Source organism: Lissotriton helveticus, chromosome 7 (genome assembly GCF_964261635.1).
Source record: "Lissotriton helveticus chromosome 7, aLisHel1.1, whole genome shotgun sequence".
NCBI classification, from domain to species: Eukaryota; Metazoa; Chordata; class Amphibia; order Caudata; family Salamandridae; genus Lissotriton; species Lissotriton helveticus.
Window position 1 is genome coordinate 502,827,484 of NC_136068.1, and position 17,862 is coordinate 502,845,345.

Sequence of the window (17,862 nt, forward strand, 5' to 3'; positions counted from 1 at the left end):
AACTGCAACACATTCTATAGCATAGCCTACTACAGTGTGCCATTTTAAATGCATGTGGCTCACACACAAGGTACATACAATACAATTTGAATCCATAAGTGGCGATTTTCAATTTGCGGCCATCTGGTCACCCAATTGAAATGGATAGGATATACTACAGAGTATGTGGTGCACTATAATTCTTGACACGTATGAGGTACTGACTTAATTTCAATTGCAGTATGTAGCTAAGACATGTAAACTTTATAGTGGCAACTCTGATGTTTGTGGCTTATAGGGACAAGGTACAAATCAAGTGTAACCTTCAGGTAGGTTTTTCTTTTTCACTTTAATGTATGTTGAAGAACACTTTATGCTTTTGGCTATAATTCACAATCTACATATGATAGAGACATAATTGAAACAGCACATTGTTCCTAGTCTCGTGCTACTTACCCATGTGAATTATCATGTATGTGGCATATTGGAAATTAGTCAAAATGTGAAGTTCAATGTATAATGTTTTTCAATTACGTCACATGTTTGAAAAAGCATGCCTTAAATTTTGTCCCATCATTCTGAAACCATACAATCTGGATCCATAATTCAAAGTACAGCATAAAGCTAACTTCATTCCACCGTCCTGTGTCCATTTTCAGGCCTGTGCCATGCTTAGAAGTGGTGAGAGTATTTCAGTGATTAAATGCATGTTTTTAAAAATGTGCCTCCAGTTTTTGCAAAATGTGTCACGTATACTGTTATTAGTCATGCTCCATACTAGGTAGAGCTTGATTTCAAACTGCAACACATTTTCTAGCATAGCCTACTACAGTGTGCCGTTTTAAATGCATGTGGCTCACACACAAGGTGCATACAATACAATTTGAATCCATACGAGGCGGTTTCAATTTGCAGCCATCTGGTCACCCAATTGAAATGGATAGGTTATACTACAGAGTATGTGGTGCACTGTAATTCTTGAAGGGTATGAGGTACTGACTTATTTTAATTGCAGAATGTAGCTAAGACATGTACACTATATAGTGGCAACTCTGGTGTTTGTGGCTGATAGGGAAAAGGTACAAATCAAGTGTAACCTTCAGGTAGGTTTTTCTTTTTCACTTTCATGTATGTTGAAGAACACTTTATGCTTTTGGCTATAATTCACAATCTATATATGATAGGGACATAATGTAAACAGCACATTGTTCCTAGTCTTGTGCTACTTACCCATGTGAATTATCATGTATGTGGCATATTGGAAAGTAGTCAAAATGTGAAGTTGAATGTATGATGTTTTTCAATTACGTAACATGTTCAAAAAAGTATGCCCTACATTTTCTCCCATAATTCTAAAACCATACAATCTGGATCCATAATTCAACGTGCAGCCTAAAGCTAACATAATGTCACTGTCCTGTGTTCATTATCATGCCTGTGCCATGCTTAGAAGTGGTGAGAATCTTTCAGTGATTAAATGCATGTTTTTATAAATGTGCCTCCAGTTTTTGCAAAATGTGTTACGTATATTGTGTCATCAGTCATGATCCATACTAGATAGAGCTTGATTTCCAACTGCAACACATTCTGTAGCATAGCCTACTACAGTGTGCCATTTTAAATGCACGTGGCTCACACACAAGGTACATACAATGCAATTTGAATCCATAAGAGGCGATTTTCAATTTGCGGCCATCTGGTCACCCAATTGATATGGATAGGATATACTACAGAGTATGTGGTGCACTATAATTCTTGACGCGTATGAGGTACTGACTTAATTTCAATTGCAGTATGTAGCTAAGACATGTACACTTTATAGTGGCAACTCTGATGTTTGTGGCTTATAAGGACAAGGTACAAATCAAGTGTAACCTTCAGGTAGGTTTTTCTTTTTCACTTTAATGTATGTTGAAGAGCACTTTATGCTTTTGGCTATAATTCACAATCTATATATGATAGAGACATAATTGAAACAGCACATTGTTCCTAGTCTCGTGCTACTTACCCATGTGACTTATCATGTATGCGGCATATTGGAAAGTAGTCAAAATGTGAAGTTCAATGTATAATGTTTTTCAATTACGTCACATGTTTGAAAAAGCACGCCTTAAATTTTGTCCCATCATTCTGAAACGATACAACCTGGATCCATAATTCAAAGTACAGCATAAAGCTAACTTCTTCCACCGTCCTGTTTCCATTTTCAGGCCTGTGCCATGCTTAGAAGTGGTGAGAATATTTCAGTGATTAAATGCATGTTTTTAAAAATGTGCCTCTAGTTTTTGCAAAATGTGTCACGTATACTGTCATCAGTCATGCTCCATACTAGGTAGAGCTTGATTTCAAACTGCAACACATTCTCTAGCATAGCCTACTATAGTGTACCGTTTTAAATGCATGTGGCTCACACACAAGGTGCATACAATACAATTTGAATCCATACGAGGCGGTTTCAATTTGCAGCCATCGGGTCACCCAATTGAAATGGATAGGTTATACTACAGAGTATGTGGTGCACTGTAATTCTTGAAGGGTATGAGGTACTGACTTAATTTAAATTGCAGTATGTAGCTAAGACATGTACACTTTATAGTGGCAATTCTGATGTTTGTGGCTTATAGGGACAAGGTACAAATCGAGTGTAACCTTCAGGTAGGTTTTTCTTTTTCACTTTCATGTATGTTGAAGAACACTTTATGCTTTTGGCTATAGTTCGCAATCTATATATGATAGAGACATAATATAAACAGCACATTGTTTCTAGTCCTGTGCTACTTACCCATGTGAATTATCATGTATGTGGCATATTGTAAAGTAGTTTAAATGTGAAGTTGAATGTATGATGTTTTTCAATTACGTCACATGTTCGAAAAAGTATGCCTTACATTTTGGCCCATAATTCTGAAACCATACAATCTGGGTCCATAATTCAGCATAAAGCTAACATCATGCCACTGTCCTGTGTCCATGTTCATGCTTGTGCCATGCTTAGAAGTGGCGAGAATCTTTCAGTGATTAAATGCATGTTTTAAATAAAAAAATCTCAAATATTTTCAAATATTTCTGTATATTGTGTCATAATTCATGATCCATACTAGATAGAGCTTCATTTGCAAATGCAACACATTCAATAGAATATCCCACTGCAAGATGCCAAAGTACATGCCTCTAGGATGTAGAGAAGGTACATAAAAATAACATCGTCTCCATACTGGCCGATTTTACATCTCCGGCCATCTGGTCACCCCATGAAACTAATGTTAATGATCAAGTGAGTTTTTATGCTATTGCGCTCATAATGCATCACATCAATCTTTATCATGTCTATAATGAGGTACAATTGAAAAATAGATGAAAATGCATTGTAAACCATGTTTAATTTTTGCCTTAAAAATCCTCATTAAAATAGACTTGAGACACCTATGCAGCTTTTAGCTTATGCGTAATAAGAAAATGTACAACAGGTTTTGCTGGGCGCACTACTGGGTTCTTTCTACAATTGCTCGAAGTTGTATGGTGCTCCGGGGTATCGCTCTCTGACAGGGAGCGTGTAACGAAATACTGAAGGGCCGCACTTCCCCCACAAGTGGGAAGTGCCCCCCGGGCTCCAATAAAGGTCCTTGAAATAAAGGGTTCTTCAAATTAAATAAAGAGATTACATCCAATCTTGTAGATATAAATCCTTGTAGTGTTTCAATTCATCTTGTTCATGTCACAAGAATGTTGTTTTCACAATTATTATTTCTTTTTGATTAGGCATACATTTTAACAATTCCAATGCATTTCGGCATAGCCTTCATCAGGAGATAGGATCGGTAACAAAGAAAATTATAATGCACTCAATAATCAGTTAAATGTGTGATGCTGGTCTAAAAAAACTATCGAGTACGTGCACTACTATAATCAAAGTTAATCCGAGTGGTAGTGAAGCCTAATTATATAAAAGTGTCTGTGCTCGTTATGGGCTCATAGTGGTGCGTGTTTCCCATATTAAAAATGGATGCATGCGTTGGGTTATTCAAAGACATTCGGTCGTGTCGGGTGAGTTAATACCTCGGCAGGGTCCGGGAATTCAAAAAATAATATGAATATAAGAGGGCTTAAATGGTGAGTATTAACCCCTTCCGTGCGGCCGCGATTACCCCCGTGTGCGGCTGCCGAATGAACAGGGCGGGACCGTGACGAACCCCAGCCGTCATCAGCACACGAGCACCGTGGAGAGTGACGGCTGGGGTTCGTCACCAGCATGGAAGGGGTTAAGAGAAATCATTATAATGTCCCTGCTAAAAACATTCAAAACGCGGGCTTACCGCTGTATGTATCCGTGCTTGTGCAGCTGATCCAGATGTGGGTGTGTCTAACCTCGGAAGTGTTTTGTAAGCTGAGCTGGGCAGTGGAGTTGCTAAGCAACTTGATAGTTCGTGTGTTTATCGCAAAAATTAGTTTGCGAAACACTAGTGAAAGTATATGTAGCGTGATAGTAACAGTGACGAAATTAATATGAAAAAATAATGAAATAAAATAAAAATGTATCAAGGTAAACGTGAAGCTGGTAGATGAACATGCTCAATAAAGTAAAAAAGTGCAGTGAATTGGAGCGGTGGAATGTTTGGAAAGCATCCCTCCCTGTGTTGTTAAAAAAAGGTGGGTGAGAATTCATATCAATGGTTTATGTACAGTACATAGTAGTGCTAGTAGCATTAAACTGATAAGGTTAAACAATGATACCACATTTCGGACAAAGGAATAGATACGGATTATAGGTAACAAGTAATTTATTGGAGCCCAGGGGACACTTCCCACTTGTGGGGGAAGTGCGGCCCTTCAGTAATAAGAAAATGTGCCATAAAAAAGTGAGAATGACACATAGAGGTGTTTTTTTCATTTGTTTATGCAGCCTAATGTGAAAACAAGTCAAACCAATGTTTTACTTCATAATAATTAAATTACTACACTTCCGCGTTTTACCACTTCTATAAAACACCTCCTGAGAAAGTTGCATGTAAATGAGTGAAGGTACATTTAAAAAAAAAACTTTTCTGGCTTGAGAATCAACATAACAAAAGGCTTAATTTGATATATCACATACCCTTAAATAAAATCACAAAATTGATTTTTTTGCATTTTTCCCAAGCTCAATGTTAAACATCCGTTGCACTAGTGCAACAAAAGGTTAAGTCTGAAAACGGAAACAGCTATAAAAAGAAATCTGAAATATATTTGTCAAAAATTCCCTTTGTTTCTGTGGCCTAAACCCAAAAGGCTTCCAACAACACCTTTTTTTCAAAGATCAAACAATGTAAAAATTTCCTGCGAACTTTTTTCTTCTAAAAAAATAGTGAAAAATAGTGAGTTTTAGTGAAAATAAGTGAGCGTTTGAGATTTTTCAGCAGATAAAGTTTTTTATGCTCACAGTACACTTAGGCTTCGGATCAATATGTTTTCGTTTTTTTGGGAGCCCCAGAAAAAAAAATATTTTTTCAAAAAGCTGCACTGGTGTAGCTCTCTGAAAAAAGGCGCGGCCAAATATTTTTTTATGAAAAAAGGGGGGTGCATATGATAGAGGGCGTCGAAATATTATGATTGAGCACGTTTTTTTTTCCGACATGAACGCGAGTCAGGCTGTTGAGCTTGACTCTAGTCTGGCACTGTGAAGAGACATGTGAGCTGTAGGTTAAGTCGGAGGCCCTCGGGCCACCGCTGAAATACCACTACTCTTATCGTTTTTTCCCTTACCCGGTGAGGCGGGGGGCGAGCCCCATGGGGCTCTCGCTTCTGGCTCCAAGAGCCCGGTGCCCGCCAGGCGCGACCCACTCTGGGGACAGTGGCAGGTGGGGAGATTGACTGGGGCGGTACTCCTGTCAAACGATAATGCAGGTGTCCTAAGGCGAGCTCAGGGAGGACAGAAACCTCCGGCGGAGGGGAAGGGCAAAAGCTTGCTTGCTCTTGATTTTCAGTATGAATACAGACTGTGAAAGTGGGGCCTCATGATCCTTTTGACTTTTTGGGTTTCAAGCAGGAGGTGTCAGAAAACTTACCACAGGGATAACTGGCTTGTGGCAGCCAAGCGTTCATAGCGACGTCGCTTTTTGATCCTTCGATGTCGGCTCTTCATATCTTTGTGAAGCAGAATTCACCAAGCGTTGGATTGTTCACCCACTAATAGAGAACGTGATCTGGGTTTAGACCGTCGTGAGACAGGTTAGTTTTAGCCTACTGGTGATGTGTTGTTGCAATAGTAATCCTGCTCAGTACGAGAGGAACTGCAGGTTCAGATATTTGGTATATGTGCTTGGCTGAGGAGTCAATGGGGCGAAGCTACCATCTGTGGGATTATGACAGAACGCCTCTAAGTCAGAATCCCCCCTAAACCGTAACGATACCGCAGTGCCGTGGAGCCTCGGTTGGCCTCGGATAGCCGGCCTCTCTCTGGGGGCCGGTGCGTAGAGCCGCTGGCTTGGGGAACGGAGCGCGGACAGAAGGGGGCCGCCTCCATCGCCCTTAGTGCACCGCATGTTCGTGGGGCACCCGGTGCTAAATTATTCGTAGACCTGATTCTGGGTCAGGTTTTGTAAGTAGCAGAGCAGCTACCTCGCTGTGATCTATTGAAAGTCATCCTCTGAGCCAAGCTTTTGTCTCTCTCCGTGCGTGGGCGCCCGCGGACGCCCTCCTCCACCACACCCAGGGATGGGTCCCTCTGACGCCGAGCTGGGGGAGGGACGCGGAGGGGGTAACGCGGGACAACGGGAGGCCGCCTCCACCACGTGCCCTCTGGTACGGGGGCCTCCCCCTCCGGTCCCTGCCCCACCGGGGGAGCGGGGATGGGAGCCACCGTCCCTTGCGGGTCGGCAGGGTGACCAGATGGCTTGGGCCAGCCGGGCCGCTCCCCTTCCCGCTGCTGCTGCTCCCGGACAAGTCGAGCAGGGAGGCGAGCAGCGGCAGCCCAGGGAAGGAGCATCCCAAACGGCTGCGTCGGAGCGCCCGGCCACCCTTGCTGGACTGCAAGGGCGACTAGGTACGGCACCCTCCCAGGCCGTCCGGGTGCCCCGGGACATCTGGTCGCCTCGCTGCGCGACCAGATGGCCCTGCGGGCCGGGCGACCAGATGGCCCTGCGGGCCGGGCGACCAGATGGCCCTGCAGGCTGGCTGCCGGGCTAACTCCAACTTTTGTCCTTCCCCAGTGTTCTGTAAGGCCCCACTACGTGGGGGCTTAATAGTCAAGGAAAATGGGCTCCCCGGGCAGGCCGTCGTGGTGGAGACGTGGCCGGGGCTTAAGCCTCCTTGGTTCCGGGCGAGGGTCCGGGTGCTGGGGACAGGGGGTCCAGTGGGGTCTCTGGGAGGCTCTCCCTGGCCTGGGGAGGGTTTGGAAACTGGGCCCAGGCCTGGGGCTTGAGTTCCGTCCTGCAAGCCAGCCGAGGGTCTGGGCGTTCATCGGGGCCAAGGGTGGGGCTCTCCCCAGCCTGGCTAGGGTTCAGAAGCAGGGACCGGGCCCGGGGCTTGAGCTCTGTCCCGAAGGCCATGGGGGTGCGGGAGTCTCCCCGTGCTGCAAGCCAGCCGAGGGTCCGGGCGTTCATCGGGGCCCAGGGAGGCTCTCCCCGGACTGGCTTAGGGTTCTGAGGTAGGGACTGGGCCCGGGGCTTGATCTCTGCCCGGCAGGCCTTGGGGTGCTGGGGAACCCCGTCCTGCAAGCCAGCCCAGGGTCCGGGCACTGGGGACAGGGGGTTCCATCAGGGCCCAGGGAGGCTCTCCCCAGCCTGGCCCAGGGTTCGGAAGCTGGGGCTGGGACCAGGCCCGGGGCTTGAGCTCGGTCCAGCGGGCCCTGGGGTGCGGGAACCCCTCCGTCCTGCAAGCCTGTTGAGGGTCTGGGCAGTGGGGTCCATTGGGGCCTGGGGAGGCACTCCACGGCCTGGCTAGGGCTCTGAAGCTGGGACGGGGCCCGGGGCTTGAGCTCCGTCCTGCAGGCCCCGGGGTGCTGGAGCTCCCCGTCCTGCAAGCCAGCTAAAGTTCCGGGCGCTGGGGTCCATCGGGGCCTGACAAGGCTCTCCCTGACCTGGCTAGGGTTTTCGGAAGCTGAGCCCCCAAGCCCACCAAGAGCGGGGGGAAGGAGATCCCTTCCGTTTAGGCGCCGGTCGGGCAGATGCAAGCGGGCGAGTGCATTTGTCGAGCCCTGACCTAGCAGTGGCTGGGCCTGGTGCCAACTTCAGGGAATTTGACACTATGCTGTGAGTGTTGATCTGCAATAGCGTCATGATAAGTGTGGCTCAGTGTAGGCTGCATCAGCCAAAGCAAAGGCTGTCATGGCTGTGCGTTTTAAAAGGAATGTTATGTGACAGGAACACTGTAATGGCCAGTAGTAAGTTTGTTTGGTAGGCAGTTATACAAAGTGAGCATGTTCTCAACATGCAGTGCACATGATATTGCGGGATCAATGTTGCTCCGTGGAGCACTGCTCCCCTATGGAGCTGACAGCCTGGTGAAAGTGTGTATTTGGGATATTGGGCCTGTGGCTACTGGGGGACATGATCCTATACTCCCGTCTCTTATTCAGCACATCTTGGCTCATTTCCGTAGAAGAATTTTTGGGAAGGACTGACTACATGGAGAGACACAGGATTGAGCTTATTGTGGAACCTAATCAGGATCAGGGCGCACATTACCTTTGTTCATTTGCAGGAAGATCCAGACATTGCAGAGGTCCATTTCTTGGCACAAGGCACACTGATGGCTAAATTGGACATATGTAGAGAGTGGCAGACAGTGATTCTGCACATCGGCCCGTAACCCACAGCCTTCACGTCATGGGTGGAGTTTGGAGACTGGGAATTCTATTTATTGATGTGTTTGGACACATGAAGAATGACCCCCTGTCACCTGCTCACTAGCTATGGGACACATATATATTATGAGTCCTACACAAGCAAGGACTGCGAATAGACTAGGCACTAGCAATGTACATTATGTCATGATGCCAAACTCCATTCTATTAAACTTGACATGTGGCACAGGGCATGTCTCACCTCAGCTGTCCAACCAGGTAAGTTTGTGTCCTGCCATCTGTGCACACAACGTAATGCACCAATTTTGTAATTGATACATATTTTCGGGACATGCCTGTATGCTGCAAACATGTATTTATGTGTTACAGATGTATTTAGAGCAGTGAGGGGGTGATTGAACCTCCTTGCACTGGAGTGGATAGATAGAGGGATATTCCTGGTAATGCTGTTTTAAAAATTATCCAATGAAGGATGGATCTGTAAATGCTAATCAGATGCCAGGCCATTTTCATGCATTGTTAGGGCACTGCAGTCCCAAGACAGCAACACTTGTGTGCAGCGACTTGCTGATGGGGTAGGGCTGAGGCTACTGCACAGAGGAGGAAGTGAGTTGCGTACCTACAGAGGATTGCATTAGCTAAGCTGTGGGTCAATTTGTTACATGAAGAGACGGATGGATGCAGGACTTTGTAGGGTGGGGGTAATAGACACATGGCAATGACCCTATGAGAGGTGTTCCGGACAAGGCTAGATGACGCAGCTACTCTGTCATGTGAGGCAGGCTGTCTGCATGACATATCCTTCTTTGTTCATGTGTAGGGGTGTCTTTTGGAGTTCACATAGGCTACAATGTCAACTTTTGACTATTACTGTTGTCTTAGAGGCCCCAGTCACACCCCCATGTGTGGCCTGTGAGGTGTGTGTGTTGCTGACCTTCTAAATGCACATGATCCCTCTGTGCTGTTCTATCTTGTTCTGTTTCTCTTGTTGTTTTTCCATATGCTCCTGTTGTGGTGTGCTTGATTCCTTGCTGAATGTGTGTTCTGCCCCTCTGACCAGATCTGCATTTCTTGATTGATAAAGATGATTTACTTTACATCCTAAAATGTGTTGAGGACATGATAATGAGTTGACAGTGAGGTTTTTGTTTTGATGTGGAGATGTCATGTGACTTGTGTCCACGACATCCATTGTACCATATGCCAGCAAACGCACTTCCCTGTGTCTGTCTTTTGTATGTGGTAATTTGTCTTAGTTTGGAGATGTGTGTCTTCGTTTATCCAAGGTTTTTGATGATGACTTATCCTCTGTGTACCTGCTGATTTGAAGACTGCTCTGTGTGGCCTGTTATCAATGTATCTATTTTTGAGTGTTGTGACTCCAAGTGGGACATTTTGCTACCCAGTCCTGACTGTACCGGTAGGTATCCTATCTCATGCCCTGCTGGCTGGCCTGAGCGAACAGTGGTGGGTGAATACCACGGGTCCACAGGGGAGAGTCAACCTGGCCTGGCAGAGCATAGTGTGCCCAACGATAGTTGTGTCCCTATGTATTTGAGTGCTGTGTGCGTGCTATCTGACCTGTGTGCATGCTAGTGAGTGTATGTAAGGTGTTCATCTGTCTGAGTCCTGCTCTGGATCTGTGCTGGGTCCTTACCATGTTGTTATTCTTGACACATCCAACATCCCATTCTGGTTGTGTCTCCCTATGATGATCTGTTCTGACACTGCTATACTCATCATGACACAGGATGTCGAGCTGTGTGATTGGTCTGATGGGGGAGTTGAGGTCCAGGTTGGGCTGTAATCGTGAATTTGATGTTGTGGACGTATTGATCTGATAACAATGTGTGCATCCAGTAAAGTGAGGTGTAAGATAGTAAATAAGCTATGCCTAGGTTATCCATTTGATTGGGTGGATATATTGGTTTGCTACATGGTAGATCAGCTATTGATTTTGACTACACTTTCCTGTGTGATTTATACATCTTGTATTTTCTTTGGCAGTTATCTAGAGGAAACCATGTACTTCTTCTAGGGTGTTTGGGAAATGGCAAGGAAATATGGATAAATTATGTCACTTTTTGCAATGTGACTTCCTATGACATGAGATATATTGGTATATGTATGCGTTTCAGATATTAGCATTTATCCTGTGTAACAGATGCATGTAGGTGCGGGCATGGGGCCAGTGAATATGTCTCTGTGGAGATACTTCTGTGAGTACATTGGAGTTCTGTTACCCTGCAGTGTTTCATTGTATGTTGTGGTGGACTCATGCATTCACTTTGTGATACATACCTATATGTGGCTATGGGCATTCCTGTTCTAACATCAAATGTGTGTTTCTCCTAGTATTTAGTGGTCGGACTGTAACAACCTGATGATGACATTCCTTCATTTGACAGATACAACATGCTTAGTAACCATGGTCAGATTGGGATCACAAAGCTGCTCGGGCACTCTAAAGGTGATTGTCCCACATTCTGTGATCATCCCTTTCATTGTAGCCTCTTTGCATTTACCTGGCAAGGGAGGTTTCAAAAAGCACACTGCTGTTGATCGGGGGGGTGGGTGGTAGGTTAGAATGGTCAAATGAAACTTGCCTCCATGCGAGGCCCCTACATACAACGCAACCTCCCTGCACCCGCCATGACCTGAAAGTGATGGGCGGGTGGGGGGAGATAGCCTTACTTCTGGCAAGGCACACGAGGCAGGGCACCAAGGTGGTATGCCCCAAAGGCTGTCTCCCAGCCTCAATTTACAGAACAGCTTGGGAGCGCTCAACATACTGGCACCAAATAGCAGTGGCCTGGTGGGGGCTGGGGAGGTAAGTCAGTCTTTTGGGGTGCTTTACAGAGGCCCCAAACACTTGGCGCACAGATGACCTTGGTACACCGGCACATCGACCAATGTCCAATTGCCTGAAGTCCCAATCCAAGCCTATACAGAACATTTTTTGATAGAACTTAACGCCCATAGGGCTCTATGGGTTTCAGCCCCCCCCCCATAACCCGGTCGTGAGTGTCAGTACGGGCTGAGACAATGTCCCCACACACACAGACAGTTCTTGACCTGCCATATCTCAGCAGCTCCTGAGTATTTCACAGGTTTTAAATGGACCATTTACTAGATGATGAGGCTGTGTTGGTTTTTCAAAAGTCCCTAGAGCACCAGCATCTCCACTTTGCCCATTCCTTAAAGTTGGCAATTACTTTTGCTGCCACAGTGTGAAAATGCATTTCCTACGAAGTAACCTTGGGCTTTGTTTTTTGGCACCCGGAGGTATTGAGGCACTTTGCATGAGCACCAGTTACATTATTCAAGGACACATTGCTGGGAGGATTAGCCTCCCAACCCACTCCCAATTGGCTCTACATTCCTTATGTGTAAGTGCCACCCCACCTCCCGAAAAATTAGGCTCTACATTGCTGGGAGTTTTTGCCCCCAACCCCCCGAATAGGGTCTACATTGCTGGGAGTATTAGTCCCCCATCCCCCAAATAGGCTCTACATTGCTCGGGGTATTAGCCCCCACTCCCCCAAATTAGCTCTAATTGCTGGGAGTATTAGCCCCCCACCCCCAAATAGGCTCTACATTGCTGGTAGTGTTATCCCCCCCCCCCCAACAGGGTCTCCATTGCTGGGAATATTAGCCCCCAACCCTCAATTTGGCTCTATATTGCTGGGAGTATTAGCCCCCTATCCACCAATTTGACTCAACATTGCTGGGAGTATTAGCCCACCAACCCCCCAATCTGGCTCTATATTGCTGGGAGTATTAGCCCCCTATACCCCAATTTGGCTCTACATTGCAGGGAGTACTAGCCCCCCAAATTGGCTCTACGTTGCTGAAAGAGTTAGACCCCCCACTCCCCCCAAAATAGGCTCTACATTGCTGGAAGTATTCTGCCCCCTTAATTTGACTGTAGTTGCATCCCTGCTTTCTCTTGTTTTGTCTTTCACAGGGTAGTTAAGTTATTATGTACGGCTAGGTGTCTAACTTACTGTCTGCGACAAACGCGTTGGTTGGGGTTGAAGTAGTAATCGTAGATGGACAATAGAGGGATCACATGCGCGATGGGATCCATAACTGCACAGTCTCAGTCGCAGGAATTTTGTTGTGAGGAGATTCGGAGTTAAAATACTCCCCTTCCGACTGCACTGATGTGTTGGTTGGTCCAAACGATTCGGTGCTTCGGAAGTACGCATCGTTATTGGGCGTTCGGAATCGGACTCGGAAGTGGCTCCGAACGGCTCCAGTCTGCATTTCCGGAGGCTTCTTGTTTGGAATTTCCTGTCGCATTCGGAGTAACCAAGTTGGTCGGTAAGCAATGGATTTTGGGCATCATGTTGCGTCGGTCAGGTAAAACCAATTCCGAGTCGGTTGGCAAACCCGAATCCGAAAGGTTCTCGGATGCCCTTCCGAACAACGTCGTAATTGGCCCCCAAGTCTTGAAAATATACTAGTATCTAAAATCTCCCTATTTACAGTAATACCATCCTAAATATTACAGATTATCACTAAATGACAACCAAGGGCGGCAAAGTTCTTGGGAGGGTTAAAAGGAGTCAGAACTGGAGGTAAACAGAAAAAATGATATTTGTTTATGAAAAAAATCCTTAGTTGCTTTCTGAAATCCTAAAATTAGATTGTACAAACGTTAGAACTGGCACTTTTTGCAAGGTTTATCCACAAACATTTTGCATTTTGCCTCCTATTTTTCTGACCCTGTTTTTGTTGGCTATAGGATTCTGGGCACCTTGCCACGGCTGATCAGTGCTAAAGTGCATATGCTTTATCTGTAAATTATGATTATGATTGGTTATCCAAGATTGGCATACTTGCATTACTGGTAGGTCCCTTGTAAAGTGCACTGAGTGTGCCAGGGCCTGTAAATCAAATGCTACTAGTGGGCTTGCAGCACTGATTGTGCCACCCACATGAGTAGCCCTGTAAATGTGTCTCAGACCTACCAGTGTATTGTCTGCGCACGCAGTTATTAACTGTCATGTTGACCTGGCAACTGCACCCACTTGTCAGGCCCATACCTTCCCTTTTCTTACATGTAAGGTACCCCTAAGGTAGGCCCAAGGTAACACATGGGCAGGGTGAAGTGTATGTGAAAGGTAGGACATGTACTGGTGTGTTTCACATGTCCTAATACTGTGTATTTCGTATTACACTGTTGAAAGGCTGTCTGCCCCGTAGGCTATCAATGGGGTTGCACTGTAACATTTTGCATGTATAACTTTCAATTGTGACATGATGGAGAAATGGAGTTTAAGCTCTCTGAAATCAGAACTTATTAACATACCTTTTGGTAAAGTTTTTTTTTAATTGCTCATTTAAAAATGCCCACTTTTAGAAAGTGGGTCTTTTCTTGCTTTACCAAACTGTGTGCCTCTGACCGTGTATTCAGCATCTGGTTTTGGAGAGACAGGAGCTGGGGAAATGCATCTACTCTAGACAGTCACTAAGGAGTTTTAGAGTGGTGGGAGGAGTTTTGCTAGCACCTGTACAGTCTGTGCCATCTTTGCACAATGCTTTCTTGCCCCTGTGGTCATGCTGGACCAGAGAGGACAGAACAGGTTTGGACTGAGCCCAGAGACTCTGCCACAAAGAGAACAATGACAAAATTGGGTATAAGTATTGGACCTTAAACTCCAGGATTTTAGATTACTTCTGGAAAAAAGAGGATCCTGCCAAGAAGAAGAGCTGAAGGGCTGTGTGAGGAGTGCTGCATTTTCTATTGTGAGGGATGAGTTGGCCGGCAGTTGCTGCTTCTGTCTGTGTTGGAAAAAAAGGACTGACTCTTTTTGCCCTGCTATGGTATCCTGCTTGTGAATAATCTCCAAGGATGGGGCGTGGCTTAGTGGTCCAACATGGCAGATGAGATCTAGACAGGCTCCACAAGCCTGTTTATAATCCTTTCACATCTTACCTGATACTGCCTATCCAGATTGGTCATAGACACCTGCACAACTTTGTGATCATCAGGACACCCCTGAGACCAATTTTTGGGGCCGGATGGGCAGCGCATAGTAATGAGGGCCACTGCCGAATCCTGAGACGCAGCCTGCTCTACAAACTGAGATGTGTGACTGGAAGGGGTGTGCCCTTGGAGGGGGAGGTCCCGGAGTGCAACACCGCAGCCTGTCGACTTGGAGCTGTATGTACCTTAGCTCCAAAGGATCCTGCAGTGTAAACCTGGCCATGCCAGAGCCCGTGCTTGACTGTCGGCTGCAGGGCGTTTGCAGGGCCCCCTGCAGACGCAGGCGAGGGACAACTGAGCGGGCTGAGCCCGCAGAGTGATCGGACAGAATCTCAACGTTGCCAGACTTGGCGAGCCGCAAGAATACTACAAGCGGCCTGCCCAACACTATAAACAGGCGCGGCATCCCCTGGATGGAGAACGGAGGCATAGACGACGACACAGGAGAAACCTAAGAGCCAGAAACACCAGGGGCGCTCGCAGCCTGAATAAGGAGGTGAGGCACCTGCTAGGGAGAGGGGGGCCCCCCGGCCGCAGAGGCAGCCAGACTATGCCCCGGTGCAGCTTGTGGCTGGGAGGTAGGCCCCCCTCTGCACTCTCTGAACAGAGCAATGAAAGATACCACCTGGGGCTTACCAAACACAGCCCTAGTTACAATAGGAGTAAGGGCATATATAGCTGGAGACCGCCAAAACCCAGAGAATAATTGGGAAAGAGTCCTAGTCTATCTGGTGGCAGATAAGGCTTACATAAGATAAAGCTACACGGTCTCGTGTGACCCCGCACCAATCACCATGACAAAAGACAAGCCCCCTGGTACTGAGTCAAAACAAAGCACAATGAATCGCTTCACTGGGGCAGGAGCGCAAAAGGTTGACACTGGGGGAAGTGCCACAATTCTACTTGATAATGCAGATCTGCTTGCGGTGATGCCTCAATCTAGATAGGCCCCTGAAGCCAAGATCAGAGCAGTTGGCTTGGAAGTGACACTATTGCGACAAGACCTCCGCAATGCGGTGGATCATATAATGGAAGCCGAAACTAGAGTCTCTGGCATAGAAGGCACTGTCTCTATGCTTCAAACTAAGGTCTCCACTATTGAAAAGCTCACAAAAGGCCTGGGGATGTGAGTGGAAGACACTGAGGAAAGAGCACCCTAGAATAACCTCCGTTTTGTGGGCTTTCCCGAAAACTGCGAAGGTGAAGATGTGGGGAAATTCATAACCCATTGGCTCACCACATGGATTCCAGCAGAAACGTGGGCATGCCCACAGGGCCTTGCTGCAGCAGCCACCTCCAGGTGCTCGACCATGAACTGTTTTTGCACGGATTCTAAATGTTCATGACCGTGACGTCATCATCAAACAGGCAAGACTACAGCCCAAACTCCTATATGAATCCCACTGGATAATGGTTTTCACGGACTACACAAAAATAGTGCAGCAGCAGCGCCAATCCTCTACAGCAGCTAAGGCCCGCATTTGGGATCTCGAAATCCCATACATGCTCCAGTTTCTCGCTTGCCTACGAGTGGTGTACAACTGCCGCACCCTATTTTTTGAGAATTCAGAACAGGTCTGTACATGGACGGAAGAACGGAGACACTTAAAACCACATACCCCACCACAGAGAGATTCAGACTCCTTCTCAGGAGAACCAAACTGTCTGCAAGGTTGACATGGAGCTCCAAAATTAGTAACGAAGACCCAGAGATGACCGCCTCAAAAAAAGACGTCGAACACCAGCAAATAAGTTGTCAGGGTTCCACTGCCTGGCAAATCCTACTCCTCCTGGAATTAATTCTGGCAGTATTTGGGCTCTTATGGGCTGTCCAGAAGGGTACACTTCGACCCCCCTCAGTTCCTAAAGCAACATGGGGAGTTTGGGGATCCATTGGGGGGACCCTATGCTGACCTCCTGTTGGTGACGGTGTGGGGTCCCTTCCGCAATGAATACTTCAGCAGTTTTGAGGTATTGGGGTGGGAGGGGCGGGGGATTGGGTGTTGTTAGTTACCATAATGTCATTGTTTGTTCTTAAATTAGCTGCAATTTCTGCATACCCTCACAGTAGAGACCATTCGTCTTACTTAGCTATGGTATACCCCCCAGATAGCTGTATGGCAGAATATAACAAAGCGACCATCTCCGGACGGTTATGTGTTGGAAGCTGGAATGTCTGAGGAATGCTTGATAAGGTTAACCGCGGTACAGTCCTTCATCAGGCCAAACATTTTGGAGCAGACATCATATTCTTGCAAGAAACACACCTGCTGGGTATAAGACCCCCTGTATGGCCTGCTATGGTTACATACATACATGTCATGCTGGCTTTGCACGGGGTTCCAGGGGAGTAGCCACTATGATACACCGTAGGATCCCCTTCACTTTTGTACAGAAGTGGGCAGACACACATGGTAGATACATTTGTGCATGGGATGATATTAGGGAAACACATAGTACAGGGTAGCATTTACGCTCCTCCCCCCTTGGCCAGAGTTACGTAGACCACCGGGTGGATGTGTGGGGACCTCTTCCCGAAGGACTGGTGGTAATCAACGGAGACTGGAATGATGTGATGTGTCCTAAGAGGGACAGGTGGCGGGCATCCGGGGCTGTGACGGTGACCCGAGAGTCTCGACTAAAGGCCCTTGTAGATTTGGTGGGACGGGAAGATACCTGGAGAGCCCATCACCCTAAGTACACAGGCGTTACTTATTACTCCCCCAATCATGCATCCTACTCTAGACTAGATTACATCTTTATCCCCAGAGGTTATACCCATAGGGTGGTGGGGGCCCTGAACCTGCCCCGAGGATTATCAGACCATTCCCAAATCACCATCCAGCTTTTGATAGACCCTTGCTGGTCCCCGTTCCGATGGCGGCTCTCTACGTGGCACCTGCAGAACCAGGCATATCAAATACCTATCCATAGGGCCCTGGCGGACTAGGTCTCCTACAACGTGAAGACGACATTGTTTGCAAGCATTCTGTATCGGTGAAGGGTTTAGATTATTTACAGGAAGTGATGGCGCACTAGCATGTGCGTATAAAAGTCTAGACTGTAGCTAGTGTATACACGGTGCAAGCAGGTCAGGGGGAACAAACCC

General features: G+C 46.7%; 1 long non-coding RNA gene and 1 pseudogene across 6 annotated transcripts in view; one reads left to right on the top strand and one right to left on the bottom strand.

The window, feature by feature from the left end:
- LOC144766847 (uncharacterized) overlaps positions 1 to 17,862 on the bottom strand; it is a 72,605-nt gene that overhangs the window by 52,283 nt on the left and 2,460 nt on the right. The window lies entirely within an intron of this gene.
- LOC144771076 (28S ribosomal RNA) lies at positions 5,587 to 6,616 on the top strand (annotated as a pseudogene).